General features: G+C 44.6%; 1 long non-coding RNA gene across 2 annotated transcripts in view; it reads right to left on the reverse strand.

Moving 5' to 3' along the window:
* LOC108588615 (uncharacterized) overlaps positions 1 to 15,269 on the reverse strand; it is a 79,683-nt gene that overhangs the window by 41,141 nt on the left and 23,273 nt on the right. Inside the window, exon 4 of one of the 2 annotated variants that reach the window (XR_013527826.1) lies at positions 11,711 to 15,264. The exons of the other annotated variant lie outside the window; for it this stretch is intronic. This is a non-coding gene — a long non-coding RNA (uncharacterized LOC108588615). Of the gene's footprint in view, positions 1 to 11,710; positions 15,265 to 15,269 lie in introns of those variants that run through there. 2 annotated transcript variants of the gene reach the window in all.

The following is a 15,269-nucleotide window of genomic DNA, read 5'->3' on the forward strand; positions in this document are numbered from 1 at the left end:
AGAGAGATGAAAAGTGTGCACTACGGGGAAACTTCAGCCCCGACGCCAGGCCAGGGAATCTGGGGTTGTGATGAGGAGTACTTTCTGTGGAGCAGGTGGACCAGCTGCCTCCAAATCCACCCCCACAACACACACACACACACAAACACACACACACACACAGACTGTAATAACAGTCAGCAGTGAGCCTCAGCCAACGCTTTCCAGCTGAAACAGGCTGTCAGAAGAAAGAGGACTATTGTCTCAGGAAGGTTTCTAATGGGGAGTAGGGAGCATGTGTCTCAAGCCCCTCTGGCCCTTCATGACAAGCACATAAGAGAGAATATAGAAAGGAACTTTCACCCAGAGTGGGAATCCACAGCTAAGGTGAAGGCGGCTTCCCTTTGCTGTCTTCGGGACCCTCAGTCCACATGACTTCATCGTGCCCACTGGCCCCAAAGTGAAGCCTGCCAGCAACACAGCCTGCACCCGCTCCAGGTGGCACACACCTCCACAGATCCTGCATGCACGCAGCTCTCACACAAAGTGAAAGGCTTGCTGGAGAAAGGACCTGTGACTAATCGCTGAGGAATCCACACCATCAGTCTGTGGCCGGGCGGGGGAGAGAATCACCACACAGAGCGATTGATTCTGCAGAGTCTAAAATAATTCAGGAAGCAGAAAATACTTTAGAATGAAATTAATTTGAGATATTAAATTGATTTGAGAGGATGGCGCACAAAAAGAACAGCTTTCTTTCTTTTTCTAACTTTCTTTTTCTTCAAGTTTCATTTTAAGCTCCAGGCTACATGTGCAGGGTGTGCAGGTTTGTTACATAGGTTGTAAATGTGTGTCTGATGGCTTGCGGCACAGATGAACCCACCACCTAGCTATTAACCATTAATTATTCTTCTTGATGCTCTCCCTCCCCCAGACCCTAACAGTCTCCCAGTGTGTGTTGTTCCCCTCCCCGTTTCCATGTGTTCTCATCATTCAGCTCCCACTTATAAGTGAGAACATGTGGTGTTTGCTTTGCTGTGCCTGCATTTGTTTGCTGAGAGTAACAGCATTCAACTCCATCCATGCCCCTGCAAAGGACATGCTCCCATTCCTTCTTATGGTTTCACAGTATTTCATGGTGTATACATACCGCATTTTCTTTATCCAGTATTTCACTGATGGACATTTGGGTTGATTCCATGACTTTGCTATTGTGAACAGGGCCACAACAAACATATGTGTGCATTTGTCTTTATATTAGAATGATTTCTATTCCTTTGGGTATATAATCAGTAATGAGATTTCTGGGTCAAATGGTATTTCTGCTTCTAGATCTTTGAATCACCACACTGTCCTGCACAATGGTTGAGCTAATTGACACTCCCACCAACATTGTAAGAGCGTTCCTTTTGCTCTGCAGCCTCACCGACATCTGTTGATCCTTGACTTTTTCATAACAGCCATTCTGACTGGCATGAGATGGCTTCTTGTGGTAGTTTTGATTTTCAGGTCTATAATAATCAGTAACGTTGAGCTTTTTTTTTTCATGTTTGTTGGCCGCATGAACGTCTTCTTTCGTGAAGTTTCTGTTTATGTCCTTTGCCCACTTTTTAATGGGGTTGTTTGTTTTATTTCTTTAAATTTGTTTAAGTTCCTTGTACACAGTGGATATTAGACCCTTGTCAGATGGAGAGATTGAAAAACTTTCCTCCCATTCTGCAGGTTGAGTGTTCACTCTGACAATAGTTTCTTTTGCTGTGCAGAAGCTCTTTAGTTCAATTAGAAACCATTTGTCAATTTTTGCTTTTGTCACAATTGCTTTTGGTGTTTTTGTCATGAAATTTTTGCCTGTGCTTATGTCCTGAATGGTATTGCCAACATTTTTCTTCTAGCATTTTTATACTTTTAGGTTTTACATTTAAGTCTTTAATTCATCTTGAGTTAATTTTTGTATGTGGTATAAGGAAAAGGTTCAGTTTCAATTTCCTGCATATGGCTAGCCAGTTTTCCCAACACCATTTATTAAACAGGGAATCCTTTCCCCATTGCTTGTTTTTGTCAGGTTTGTCAAAGATCAGATGGTTGTAGGTGTGTGGTCTTATTTCTGAGGTCTTTATTCTGTTCCATTGGTCTGTGTGTCTGTTTTTGTATCAGTACCATGCTGTTTTGGTTACTGTAGCCTTGTAGTATAATTTGAAGTTGGATAGTGAGATGCCTCTAGCTTTGCTAAAGAAGAACCTTCTGTAGAAAAAGGAACCAAAACAATAATTTAAAACGTGATTGTCATTTGGAGTAATGGAATTATTCCATATCTTAATTGTGGTGATGGTTCCATGAGTCGGTGCCTTTGTCAAAATTCTTAGAACTATACCCTAAAAAGGGTAAATTTTATTCTGTGTAAATTACACGTAATAAACATGACTTTTTGAATACTTTTAAATGCAATTGCAAAAAAATTAAAAATTAGAACATCCAAGTTTTACAAAATGGACACAATTAAAGTAAATTAATAATCTAAAATACAGAGTCAAAAGACAAAGTCAAAACTTCTCCAAGAAAATAAAAGAGAAAGACAAAGAGTTGGACAATATTTAAAAATATTTTACAAGGCAGGAAGGATAAATCCACAAACTCTAACATTCTTTTAGCAGAAGTTCTAGAACGGTAAATCAACAATAATAGAAAGAAAGAAATCAAATAAGAATAATATTTCCCCACCTAAAGAGACACACAAGTTTTTTTTTTGGCCTTGCTCCGTGCCCAGGCTGCAGTGCAATGATGGGATTACAGCTCACTGCAGCCTCAACTTTCCAGGTTCAAGGGATCCTCTTGCCTCAACCCCCTAAGTAGCTGAGACTACAGGTGAGCACACCACATTCAGCTAATTTTTTTGAATTTTAGTAGAGATGAGCTGTTGCTATGTTGCCCAGGCTGGTCTTGAACTCCTGGACTTAAGCAGTCCTCCTGCCTCAGCCTTCCAAAGTCATGGTATCACAGGTGTGAGCCATCACCTGGCCAAAATACGTGCCTTTAAATTCAAATTGCTAATTGTATTGGTCCACTTTGTGCTGCTATAAAGGAATGCCTGAGGCTGGTGATTAATAAAGACGTTTATTTGGCTCAAGGCTCTGCAGGTCGGACAAGAAGCTTGGCTTCAGTATCTGCTTCTGGTGAGAGTTTCAGAAAGCTTCCACCCATGGCAGAAAGAGAAAGGAACCTACCATGCCACGTGGCAAGAGAGGGGAAGGGTACCACCGTCCTTTTAAACAACTAGCTTTCACATGAACTAATAGAGAGAACTCCCTCCTTGTGGCAGGGAGCAGCAATCCATCCACGGGGAAATCTGCCCCCATGACTCAACCACCTACCATTAAGCCCAACCTCTGATACTGGCTATCAATTTCAACATAAAACTTGGAGGGGACAAACACCCAAACTGTATCACTAATCAGATACCATGTGGATAAGCAGTCCCGGACCAACACCTGTGCACATCCTGATGAAATAAAAGAACCCAAAGGACAAATAAAGCTGCTGACAGCTTTCAGATAGAAGCTGGGCGAATGAGAACCAAACCTGCAGCAGACTCCTCACTGCCCTTTAAGTTGCTATTAAGCAATGAACATTGTCTTCCAAGTCCTGAGGGGAAATGGCAGGTTTCTCTGCTGTGAAGATGCTATTTTTCCCTTTCCCTGCCCCATTTGTTAGAAGCCAGCCTGCAGTCAAGGGGATGAGAGTCAGGCTCCACCCCTGGAGGGTGAAGTGTCCAAGAGTGTATGGATCTACATTAAAAGTACCATAGTGAGGAGAAAATATTTTGGAAGCTGTGCACATATCCTGTTTCTCTTTAAAGGTTCATGCTCAGCCTTTTGCTCTTCCTCAAGCATATCCACCGTGTCCCTGCTCCCAGGTGCCCGCCTGGGAGCTCTCCCTCAGAGGGGGAGCATGGTCTCGCCCCACTTCCTCCCACCTGCACTCCGAGGCCTCCGTTAGGGTCCTGTCTAAACAGCACCTGCCACCCTCAATCCTTGAACACTTTTCCCTTCTCTCAGTAGCATTACCTGAGCTCACTTCACACAATGACCTACTTCACACAACCACCCTACCTCACTAGAAGAATAAACTCCGGGAGACAGGGGTTTGCCCTCTGCCCTTTTCTGCTCTATACAGGGCCTACAATAGAGCCTGATAAATGTTTGCTAAATGAAACATTGTAAATTAGGACCATTTAAAGGCAAATGATCCTAAGAATGTAGTTAATACACATGTTAACCAGCGTTTCTTGTCATTTTGAAGCCTTGCCCTATTATTCGCCAACACTGGAGATCCTACTGTAAGCAGTCAGCGGGTGGAGGGAGAAGGGAAAGGGTCATGATGAGGCCTTGCCTGCAGCCCTGCTTGTTCCTGTGTAGAAATGCACAGGTCTTCACGGTGTTGTAAGTGATGAAGGTGACCATGGGCAAAATTCTAAACGCCATTGAAACACAGGAGAAGCAACTAGTAAGTCCACCTGCGCGAATCAAGAATGATCTCTTGGGTGGAGTTGCCATTTTAGAACGAATTAGCCACTCAGAGAAGAAAGCAGAGGGGATTCTTTTTTTTTTTTTTAATTAATTTTTTTTTTTTTTTTTTTGAGACGGAGTTTCACTCTTGTTACCCAGGCTGGAGTGCAATGGCGCGATCTCGGCTCACCGCAACCTCCGCCTCCTGGGTTCAGGCAATTCTCCTGCCTCAGCCTCCTGAGTAGCTGGGATTACAGGCACGCGCCACCATGCCCAGCTAATTTTTTGTATTTTTAGTAGAGATGGGGTTTCACCATATTGACCAGGATGGTCCCGATCTCTTGACCTCGTGATCCACCCGCCTCGGCCTCCCAAAGTGCTGGGATTACAGGCGTGAGCCACCGCGCCCGGCCCAGCAGAAGAGGGAACCAGTGAACAGCTGTAATCGGTCACGCAGTCTTGAGGACACGGTGAACAGCTGGTGCGATGGGAGCCAGTGCCGGCTTCCCGCGCGAGCTTTGCAGTCACGTGTGGCCTGGCTCTCAGAAGCACCCCGGGTTGGCTTAACTTTCTGCTGTCACTGGTTTGAAATGCTCAATAATTTTATCTCGGACAATGCTTTGTCAGTGGAGCACAAAAGGACACCGGAGCCTGTGCATGAGCAGAGGAGATCAGGGCTGCTCCTCGCAGCCTCGCTGGTACATGGAGCCCACTGCCGCCCCCTGAGCACAGAATTCCAGTGGACCCGCGCCTCGCTGGAGTTCAGGGAGATTCCAAGTGAGGACCAGGCGAGTGCCTAGTCTATCTGCCGGGCGCAGTGGCTCACACCTATAATCCCAGCACTCTGGGAGGCCGAGAAGAGTGGATCACTTGAGGTCAGGAGTTTGAGACCAGCCTGACCAACACGGTGAAAACCCATCTCTACTAAAGATACAAAAATTAACTGGGCAAGGTGGTACATCCCGGTAGTCCCAGCTACCCGGGAGGCTGAGGCAGGAGAATCACTGGAACCCAGAAGGTGCCGGCTGCAGTGAGCCGCACTCGTGCCACTGCACTCCAGTATGGGTGACAGCAAGACTCTGTCTCAAAAAAATAAAGTCTAAGGCAGACAGTCAGCTTTGCCTGCAAGCCGGAACTTGCCAATAGAAGGCAAAAAGTGTGCTAAGAAATACAAACCACCCAAGAGTTCTCTCAAACTCGTTCTCGCTCACACTCTTCCCTGAATCCGCTGAAAATGGAAAAGGAGCCACACGGGGTGTTTTACCTTTCAGCTCTTCCTTGCTTGTTGCTAAGCCAAAGGCAGAGAGCATTGGTAGGATGTGCACATATCAAGAAGCAAAATAGAAAGCTATTTTGTGCAATGCATCCTTCAAAATACTACCAGAATTGCTAAACAGCAGAAAGGAGAGCTTTTTTGGTTATATCAGTTTGCAAATCAGGAAAAGACAGCTTGTGGCAAGGATGGAAGGTGCTCTCTCTTTGAAGAGGGAAAGGGTGGCTTAGGATTTATGCTCTGCAAAGTCTGAGCTACACAGTACAGTCCTACGGATTCAGCAGGTTGAGGGGGAAAGCCACACATAGTCACAGGAGAGCCAAGCACATGCGCACTGGGTAAACATGCATGTAATGTACATCCCATGTTTGCTTCGGAGTGGGGGTTTAGCATCAAAATGAAGTGGGATCAGGCACAGTGGCTCATGCGTGTAATCCCAGCACTTTAAGATGCCAAGGCAGGTGGATCACCTAAGGTCATGAGTTCGAGGCCAGCCTGACCAATGTGGTGAAACCCTGTCCCTACTAAGAATACCCCCTAAAAATTAACCAGGTATGGTGGCGGGCATCTGTCATCCCAGCTTCTCAGGAGTCTGAGGCAGGAGAATCGCTTGAACCCAGAAGGCAGAGGTTGCAGCGAGCTAATATCTTCCACTGCACTCCCAACTGGGTGACAGAGCAAGACTTCATCTCAAAAAATAAACAAACTAGGTGGAATTTGGTTCTTTACATCAAAAGATGAACTAAAGACACAGGGACAGTTTGTGCACAGCTTCTACAAGCTTAAGGCCTGCAGTTGCTTGTCAGAAAAGAGTGTTTGTAGCCGGGCGCGGTGGCTCACGCCTGTAATCCCAGCACTTTGGGAGGCCGAGGCGAGTGGATCACAAGGTCAAGAGATCGAGACCATCCTGGTCAACAAGGTGAAACCCCGTCTCTACTAAAAATACAAAAATTAGCAGGGCATGGTGGTGCACGCCTGTAGTCCCAGCTACTCTGGAGGCTGAGGCAGGAGAACTGCCTGAACCCAGAAGACAGTTGCGTGAGCCGAGATTGCGCCATTGCCCTCTAGCCTGGGTAACAAAAGCGAAACTCCATCTCAAAAAAAGAAAAGAAAAGAGCGTTTGTAAGTTCAGTCCTCTGTCCAGAGTTGCAGTGATCTGGGTTATCAATCAGTTAGGAGGGGTGTGATAATTTGTTTGGTAGCTCCTATTGTTGGCAAATTTAGCGTTTTTTGTTTTGTTTTGTGTTTTTTTTTTTTTTTTTTTTTTCTTTTTTGAGATGGAGTCTGGCTCTGTGGCCTAGCTGGAGTGCAGTGGCATGATCTTGGCTCACTGCAACCTCTGCCTCCCAGGTTCAAGTGATTCTCCTGCCTTAGCTTCCCAAGTAGCTGGGACTACAGGCACGTGCCACCATGCCCGGCTAATTTTTTGTATATTTAGTAGAAACGGGGTTTCACCATGTCAGCCAGGATAGTCTCGAACTCCTGACCTCGTGATCCATCGCCTTGGCCTCCCAAAGTGCTGGGATTGCAGGCGTGAGCCACCGTGCATGGCCAAGACTGTGGTTTTCCTTGTAGCTGTAGAATGTAGGCAGTTGCCGTGCCAGTTGCCCTGAACCCTGAACTCATAAGTAATTTTTCTTTCCTTAACTTTAGAGTCCATCTCAGTTGACAATGGGGCATCTATTTTGGTCTCTCAGATCACAAGTATTTTCACTGTTCTCTTTAAAATGAAGTGCATAGACATGTACAAGTATAACTTGTGTGATTTCTGTGATAAGAGTTCAATACTTTTACACCTCAGTTAAAAACTGCACAGTATAAAGATGAATGGTAAACTTGAGGCTAAAACTTTAATTATTCTTTACTTAATATTAAACACCGAAATGAAAACAAAAACCAAAACCAGTTCAGAAATAGATGTTAGAAGAAAGGAAAAAAACTTTCTATGTTAGTACCTGTTAAAACACTTTTCCATGCTTTTTGAACATAGGACCTGTGTTTTCATTTTGCACTGGAGCTTATCAAGAGAAAAACAAAACAGGACGCTAGTTCAAGTGGTACGGACAGTGTTTAACCAGGACTTACTGTTGCAGTGGGGAAAAGAGTCCAGAATGAACTGAACTCAACCCGGATTTGTGCAGAGGGGATTTTGTATCATAAAAGGACAGTGAGGGAGCAGGAAGAGGACCAGTGGGAGCTCAGTAGAGTCAGAGAAGTGAAAAAATACAAAAATCAGTCAGGGGCTCGTCCAAGTGATTAGGCCATCTGGGTTTGCTAAAGGCGCTCAAGGAAGACAGGGTCTTACCCTCCCACAGAGACCAGAAGACGAGTGTCCTATCTTCAGGTTTTGGCTGGAACACGTGGTGAATCGTTTTGGAAGCCTTGAGCTTTTCAAAGCAAAAACTAATGGGGTTTGGAGTCATTGTTCTAGGGACATGGCCTTGAGCTGTTAGACACTATGTGACTGTTTATTCAAACTCTGAGTGCAGAAGGTGAGCAAACTCATCTCTGCTGAGAGTCTGAAGTTTTCAGGTTTTCATAAGCAAAGGTTGAGGCCTAGTCAAGAAACGGGCTCAGAGGCTCCTGACTAGTTTGGTCAAGAAGCGAGTTGTCAGCCTAGAAAATTATGTGGGCTTTGTGGCGTGCCTACTGTTCATGGCAGAAGTGACACAGGTGTGACAGAAATGAGAAGAGCTCACATTCCAAAATGGAATTTTCATTGTAAATTAGCATAATTTTGCAGTTTGGACTTTTTCCAAAGGAAGCACAGCATCTATTTAGTAAATTCCTTCTAAAAGTTTTCCAAACATTTAACAGACACCTTTCCTCATAGCACTCAACAATTTTTAGAAACCGTTCCAAACCTTTATGTTAGGTAGGACAAAACTAGGCACCTGGGAGGTTGACCAGTGGAAATTAAAGGGAAAGATCTGGTCTGTCGATGTGACACCCAATCAGTATAGTAAGACGTGCTCACGTGTTTCTCCTCTTGCTTCCCTTACACCTGAAAGATTTCCCGTTCTCTCCCTCCATAAGGTAGAAAGGGCAGGCACAAATCTAAGAATAACCAAAATCTTTACTCATGTCTGAGGTTTCACAGATTTTAAGGCATTTTTCACATCAGTGTTTCACCTGGTCCTCACACTATTGCAGAGAGTGCAAAGGGCAGACTGTACCATTTCTCTACAGGAGTTGGAAATTCTTAGGCCCAGAAAAGTGACGTGACCCATGTCACTCAGCAAATGCTCAATTGTCAGGGACAAAATGGTCTTCTGAGAATCAACACCCATCCCCTCCATCGAGTCCTCCTGAGCCCTCCTCTGAGTCTCATATGAAAGTTCACTCTTGGAAACCTGCTATTCAACTCAGGCTGCTATTCAGAAAAGACCACAGACTTGGAAGACAAAACAATAAACGTTTATTTCTCACAGTTCTGGAGGCAGGAAAGTCCAAGACCCAGCTGCGGGCTCAGGCTCTCCTTCTGGTTTGCAGGTGGCCACCTTCTCACTGTGATCTCAGTGCATGGAGAGAGATCATTTCCCATGTGTCTGTTTTTATAAAGGCACTAATCCCACTCATAAGGGCTCCACCCTCATGACCTAATTACCTCCCCAAATCCTCACCTCCAAATGCTCTCACATTTCATATTGAGCCAGCTTCAACATAGGAATTTTGAAGACACACAAATATTCTGCCTATAGCAAAACGCTGGCATCACATAAATGTTGGTTAAAAAGTAAGAAGTGTGCTATCCCTGTTCACATGTAGTGACAGAGAAAGGACAAATAGCATTTGCTTTGGAGGCTGCCAAGTTATAACCCTTTCCAACTATGCATGTGATATGAAAGGTACCAACCATCTTTTGGCTGAACATTATATATATATATATTTTTTTTTTTTTAATGTCTTTAACCTGATTCCTGACAACCTGAAAATAACACTTCTTCCTTTCAGTTTCTCTATTTTGATTCTTTAAAATATCAACTTAAATATTCTCCATAATATAGAACATATTTTAATATTGACTTACATATTTAAGAAAACACATCTTACCTAATGTCTGACTGGAAATTAAGAGGATTTCCTCTACATTCAGTGGTGGAGAAAATTAGCTTCATAAAAGTGATTTAGGATGAGATGAAAACGTTTTGGCTGCATATTTCAAGAGCAAAGTAATGAGTCTCTAGGGTCATTAAACTCTAAATGAAAAACTCCTCTGCTGAAACATTATTATTATTATTTTTAAGTAGCGAAAAATATATTTAGAGCCAATAATATGCTAGGTAAGTTTGGGAAAAACAGCTCATTAAGGGAGTGTGAATGTGACTAAAATATTTAATGAGCCTATTCACTACTTAAGATGAGCTGGTTCATGGTGAGTGGATGCGTTCGCTGAAACAGAGAAGCAATGGGGAATTTACCTTGTTGAATTTTAGAAATCCCTTGTATTACTGTATGGTGTCTATGGGACATCTTTCATTCATCCACACATTCATTCATTTCACCAAGAATCTGCTAAGAGTCAGATCAATGAGATAAGGCCTTTGCCACCCATCTGGCAGGAAAATAAGGCACATTCAGACGTTGACCCCAGTGAGGTCAGTATGGGCGTAGTGCATGAGACCTTACGTAATTTTGAAATAGTTAAGTGCTTTCTTAACTTAGTTTCTCCCAGGACCAGAGCCTGAAAAAGGGAGGATGTAAGTCAATGATTTGGGAGTTGATTCCAGGGAACACTACTGGTAGAGGGTGGAGAAGTGACACAGGAAGGGAAGGAAGCCACTAAGGGGTGTGATAGGGAGTGGGTTCCCCCTGAGGCCCTTGGAGGTGAGTCTCACAAAGACACCAGATGCTGGCTCAAGAGTCAGGCCTGCTGGCCCCTGGTGACTGCTGGGGATACCAGGAAGCAAAGAGTTGGCCACGCACCCCATGGACTTAAGACTTGTTTTTCAAACTCTCTACACGACAGAGAGACCCTAGGAATGCTGCTTGCACTTCCCTCAAGCTTCCTAGAAACGAACCAATCAAACAAGCTCAGTTTTTCTACTTCTGCCCTCTTCAGCTTCTGGTGTTGTCCCTTCCACCTCTGCTTTGGAAGAAGATGACAGGAGGAAAACAACCTTAAATGATCCTTTTGCCTCTAATGTTCTTTCACCCAATAACCGCTAAGGCGGAGGTACTGGGACGATGCCTGGGAGCGCAGTGAGTAAAGGGCAGCCTCTCCTGGGCGAGGTGGGGCTTGAAAAGGTGAGGGCTCTGCCAGGGGCAGAGGCAGGCGTGGCTGGTCCTGGGTGAGAACAGGATTCCAGGCCCGGAATGCACTCAAAGAGTAAACTGCCCTTTGTGCCTGGAGCCCAGGGTACCAGGGATGCTAGAAAAGAGGCCTAGAGTTAGGTGCGGCCCTACTGCATGCTGGAGGATGAGGAAGGGGGGCTGCCGAAAAGACATGCTTTCCTCTGAACTCGCTAATCACGCTGAACCCAAAGTCTCATAAAACCATATAATAACAAGCTGGAGAGAAACGAAGTTGTGGGTGGATAACATGGCCTAATCTTCTTTTTCCGTAATAGAAAGCGAAAAATAATGAGTAATAAAGATGAATTTAAAATGGCAACAAGGCTGGACGTGGGGCTCACGCCTGTAATCCCAGCACTCTGGGGGCCGAGGAGGGCAGATCACCTGAGGTTAGGGGTTTGGGAACAGCCTGGCCAACATGGTGAAAGTTCATCTTTACTGAAAATACAAAAATTATCCCGGTGTGGCGGCAGGCACATGTAATTTCAGCTACTCAGGAGGCTGAGGCAGAAGAATCACTTGAACCTGGGAGGCGGAGGTTGCGGTGAGCTGAGATCATGCCACTGCACTCCAGCCTGGGCGACAGAGTGACATTCCATCTCAAAAAATATGTAAAAAACAAAAAGTAAAATAAAAAACTAAAATTTAAAAATGACAACAAACTATGATATTTAAAATTATGACCATTGAACATGCTAAATAAGCTAAATGTGATTGTAATTAGGACCAGGATTTGGGATAGGGAGGTGGAGACAGGAAAATGATGGACAATTTGGCTTTTAAAATGATGTGAATGGCTCAGATCCGTGATTCCAGAGCTTTGAAACACTGAGGCAGGAGGCTCACTTGAGGCCCAGGAGTTGGATATCAGCCTAGACAAAGGTCTCATATCTACAAAGAAAAAAAGTTAGCCAGGCAAGGTGGCTCGCACCTATAGAATCAGCTACGTGGGAGGCTGAAGCAGAAGGACTGCCTGAACCCAGGGATTCAAAGCTGTAGTGAGAACGATAATTATGCCACTCCATTGCAGCCTGGGTGACAGAGCGAGATCCCACCTCAAAGAAAGAAACAAACAAAAACCATTGTCCACGTTGTATAAAATACAGAGATCAATCTCTGCATGTAAAACATTTCATTTGGGAAGCAAGAATTCCGATTCAGGGCAAGCGCACAGACGAGAGCTCTTCAGCGTGTCTGAAGAACAAAGAGAAGGTTGGACATTTTACCAAAGGAGCCATGTTACATATTGTTTTGAAAGAAGATTAATTGGCACTAGTAAAGTTTTGGCGAGCTGGCAAGCTCTGATCGTGCGTGGCTGGTGGATTGCAGCAGGTGATTTCAGTAGCTACTAGATACACTGGTTTCAGGCTATGGTAGCCAGCTTCAATAGCCAGCTTACAGTGGAGTACATCATTGGAGCACTGTGTTCTGCCCTGAGTGCCTTTTCCCCCCGGCCCTTGACTCTGTTTTAGTTGGGTGTGACAAGAATGACCCAATCTATACCACCAACTTTCAAATACACAAGCGTATGTGTTACTTTAAATAAAAGTAGAGATAATTGTGTTCCAACCTCACAGTTGAATGGCTAAATTAATGTAGTTCATCAAAAAATGTTACTCGCATGAAACTTTGTAAGGTATGTCCAGTTATCACCCATGCCTTCCTCTCAGAGAGCCGTGTGGATTCTGACTGACAAGGAACGCTCTGAAAAGTATCCTGGCTGCCCGTAAATGTATTAGAGTTACAACCAACAAAGAATCATAGCTGTTTAGTGTGTTAAAAGTTTGCTGCAGCTGGGCACGGTTTAGTGTGTTAAAAGTTTGCGGCAGCTGGGCACGGTCCTCATGCCTGTAGTCCCAGAACTTTGGGAGGCCGAGGCAGATGGATTACCTGAGGGGTGGGGTTCGAAACCAGCCTGGCCAACATAGTGAAACCCTGTCTCTACTAAAAGTACAAAAAATTAGCTGGGTGTGGTGGCAGTCACCTGTAATCCGAGATACTCAGGAGGCTGAGGCAGGAGAATCACTTGAACTGGGAAGGGAGGAGGTTGCAGGGAGCCAAGATTGCACCATTGCACTGCAGCCTGGGTGACAGAACGACACTCTATCTAAAAAAAAAGGTTGCGCCATTATCTGCTTACATCATTTTTTTTCTTTCTCTCTTTCTCTTTCCTTCTTTCTTTCTTGCTTGCTTGCTTTTTCTTTTTCTTTTTTTTTGAGATAGAGTCTCGCTCTGTGGCTCAGGCTGGAATGCAGTGGCGTGATCTCAGCTCCCTACAACCTCCGTCTCTTGGGTTCAAGCAATTCTCCTGCCTCAGCCTCCCAAGTAGGTGGGAGTACAGGCATGCACCACCACACCCAATTTTGTTTTGTATTTTTACAAAAAAATTGTTAATTGTTATTAACAATAACTCAATAATTTTTGGTATTTTTATTGGAGATGGGGTTTCATTGTGTTAGCCAGCCATGATGGTCTCGATCTCCTTAACTCGTGATCCGCCCACCTTGGCCTCCTGGGCTCAAGTGATTCTCCTGCCTCAGCCTCCTGAGTAGCTGGGATTACAGGCGCCTGCCACCATACCTGGCTACTTTTTTTTCCAGTAAAGGTGGGATTTCACCATGTTGGCCAGGCTAGGCTCGAACTCTTGACCTCAGGTGATCCACCCACCTTGGCCTTTCAAAGTGCTAGGATTACAGGCATGAGCCACGGCCCTGCTTAAATAATTTCTATAAACATAGTCACTTTGAAGATCACTAAAGGCTGCATTAGGAGAACAAAATTAACAGTTTGCCGTTCCCTCCTTAGAATTCAGCAACCCCTTTGAAGTACTGAACTTTTTAATCTAACTGTAATTTGCACATTTGAATGCTAAAACTTTAAGGGAGAGAAGCCACTAGAAGTCTACGCTTCATTTTGGGTTTTTACATTGGTAAGGACTAAACATTAAAATGTGCGCTAAGAAAAATAATCAACAGCCAACCGCTATTGTGTGAACTAATTTTCTAATTTTGCCCATAGGTAAATGTTATTAACTCTTTACCTAGCCTCACAACAGAAACCTTGACTGTCAGCTGAGAAAACACAGCTGAGAGGCATCTTATTTCTAACACAAAGAGCATTCTTTATTATTACTATTAGATTGCATTTTTTATTTCCATGGGTATTTGGGGAACAGGTGGTACTTGGTTACATGAGTAAGTTCCTTAGTGGTGATTTGGGAGATTTTGGTGCACCCAGCTGAGCAGTATACACTGGTACAGAGCATTCTCTTGAAGCTCTGCTCCGTGGTTTTGTCAAGCACTTGTCAATGTGCTCGTGTGGGTGAGGCTTTTCTATAACCTGCACATGCGTGTGAGGCTTTCCTGTAATGACTGGAAAAGGATTGGTGCTTTAAAGCCCTTTTATAATGTCAAATATAAATAAAGTAAATATTTTTTTTTTTAAGTTTCTATTTGGCCACACCTGTAATCCAGCACTTTGGGAGGCTGAGGAGGGCAGATCACCCGAGGTCTGGAGCTTGAGACCAGCCTGACCAACATGGAGAAACCCCGTCTCTGCTCTATTTGTATTGCAAGAGTTAAGTCTGTAGCTCCCTTTAAGATCGCCGTAGCTGTCAATGGGTTCGCCTCGCCGGCTGCGTAGACAGAGCCAATTTACCAAGACAAGGGACTTGGAGTGGAGAAAAAGTAATTCACGCAGAGCTGGCTGTGTGGGAGCCCGAAGTTTTATTATTACTCAGTCAGTCTCCCTGAACATTCAAGGACCAGAGTCTTTAAATTTGGTGGGTAGGGGCTTGGAAAGTGGGGAGTGCTGATTGGCCAGTTTGGAGATGGAATCCCAGTGAGTTTTTCTTGCTGTTTTCCGTTCCTGGGTGGGATGGCAGAGCTGGTTGAGGCAGATGACTGGTCTAGATGGTGTCAGCTGATCCACAGTGAGTTTTTCTTGCTGTTTTCCGTTCCTGGGTGGGATGGCAGAGCTGGTTGAGGCAGATGACTGGTCTAGATGGTGTCAGCTGATCCACAGTGAGTTTTTCTTGCTGTTTTCCGTTCCTGGGTGGGATGGCAGAGCTGGTTGAGGCAGATGACTGGTCTAGATGGTGTCAGCTGATCCACAGTGAGTTTTTCTTGCTGTTTTCCGTTCCTGGGTGGGATGGCAGAGCTGGTTGAGGCAGATGACTGGTCTAGATGGTGTCAGCTGATCCATGGAGCGCAGGGTCTGGA

The sequence above is a fragment of the Callithrix jacchus genome, chromosome 16 (genome assembly GCF_049354715.1).
Source record: "Callithrix jacchus isolate 240 chromosome 16, calJac240_pri, whole genome shotgun sequence".
NCBI lineage: Eukaryota > Metazoa > Chordata > Mammalia > Primates > Cebidae > Callithrix > Callithrix jacchus.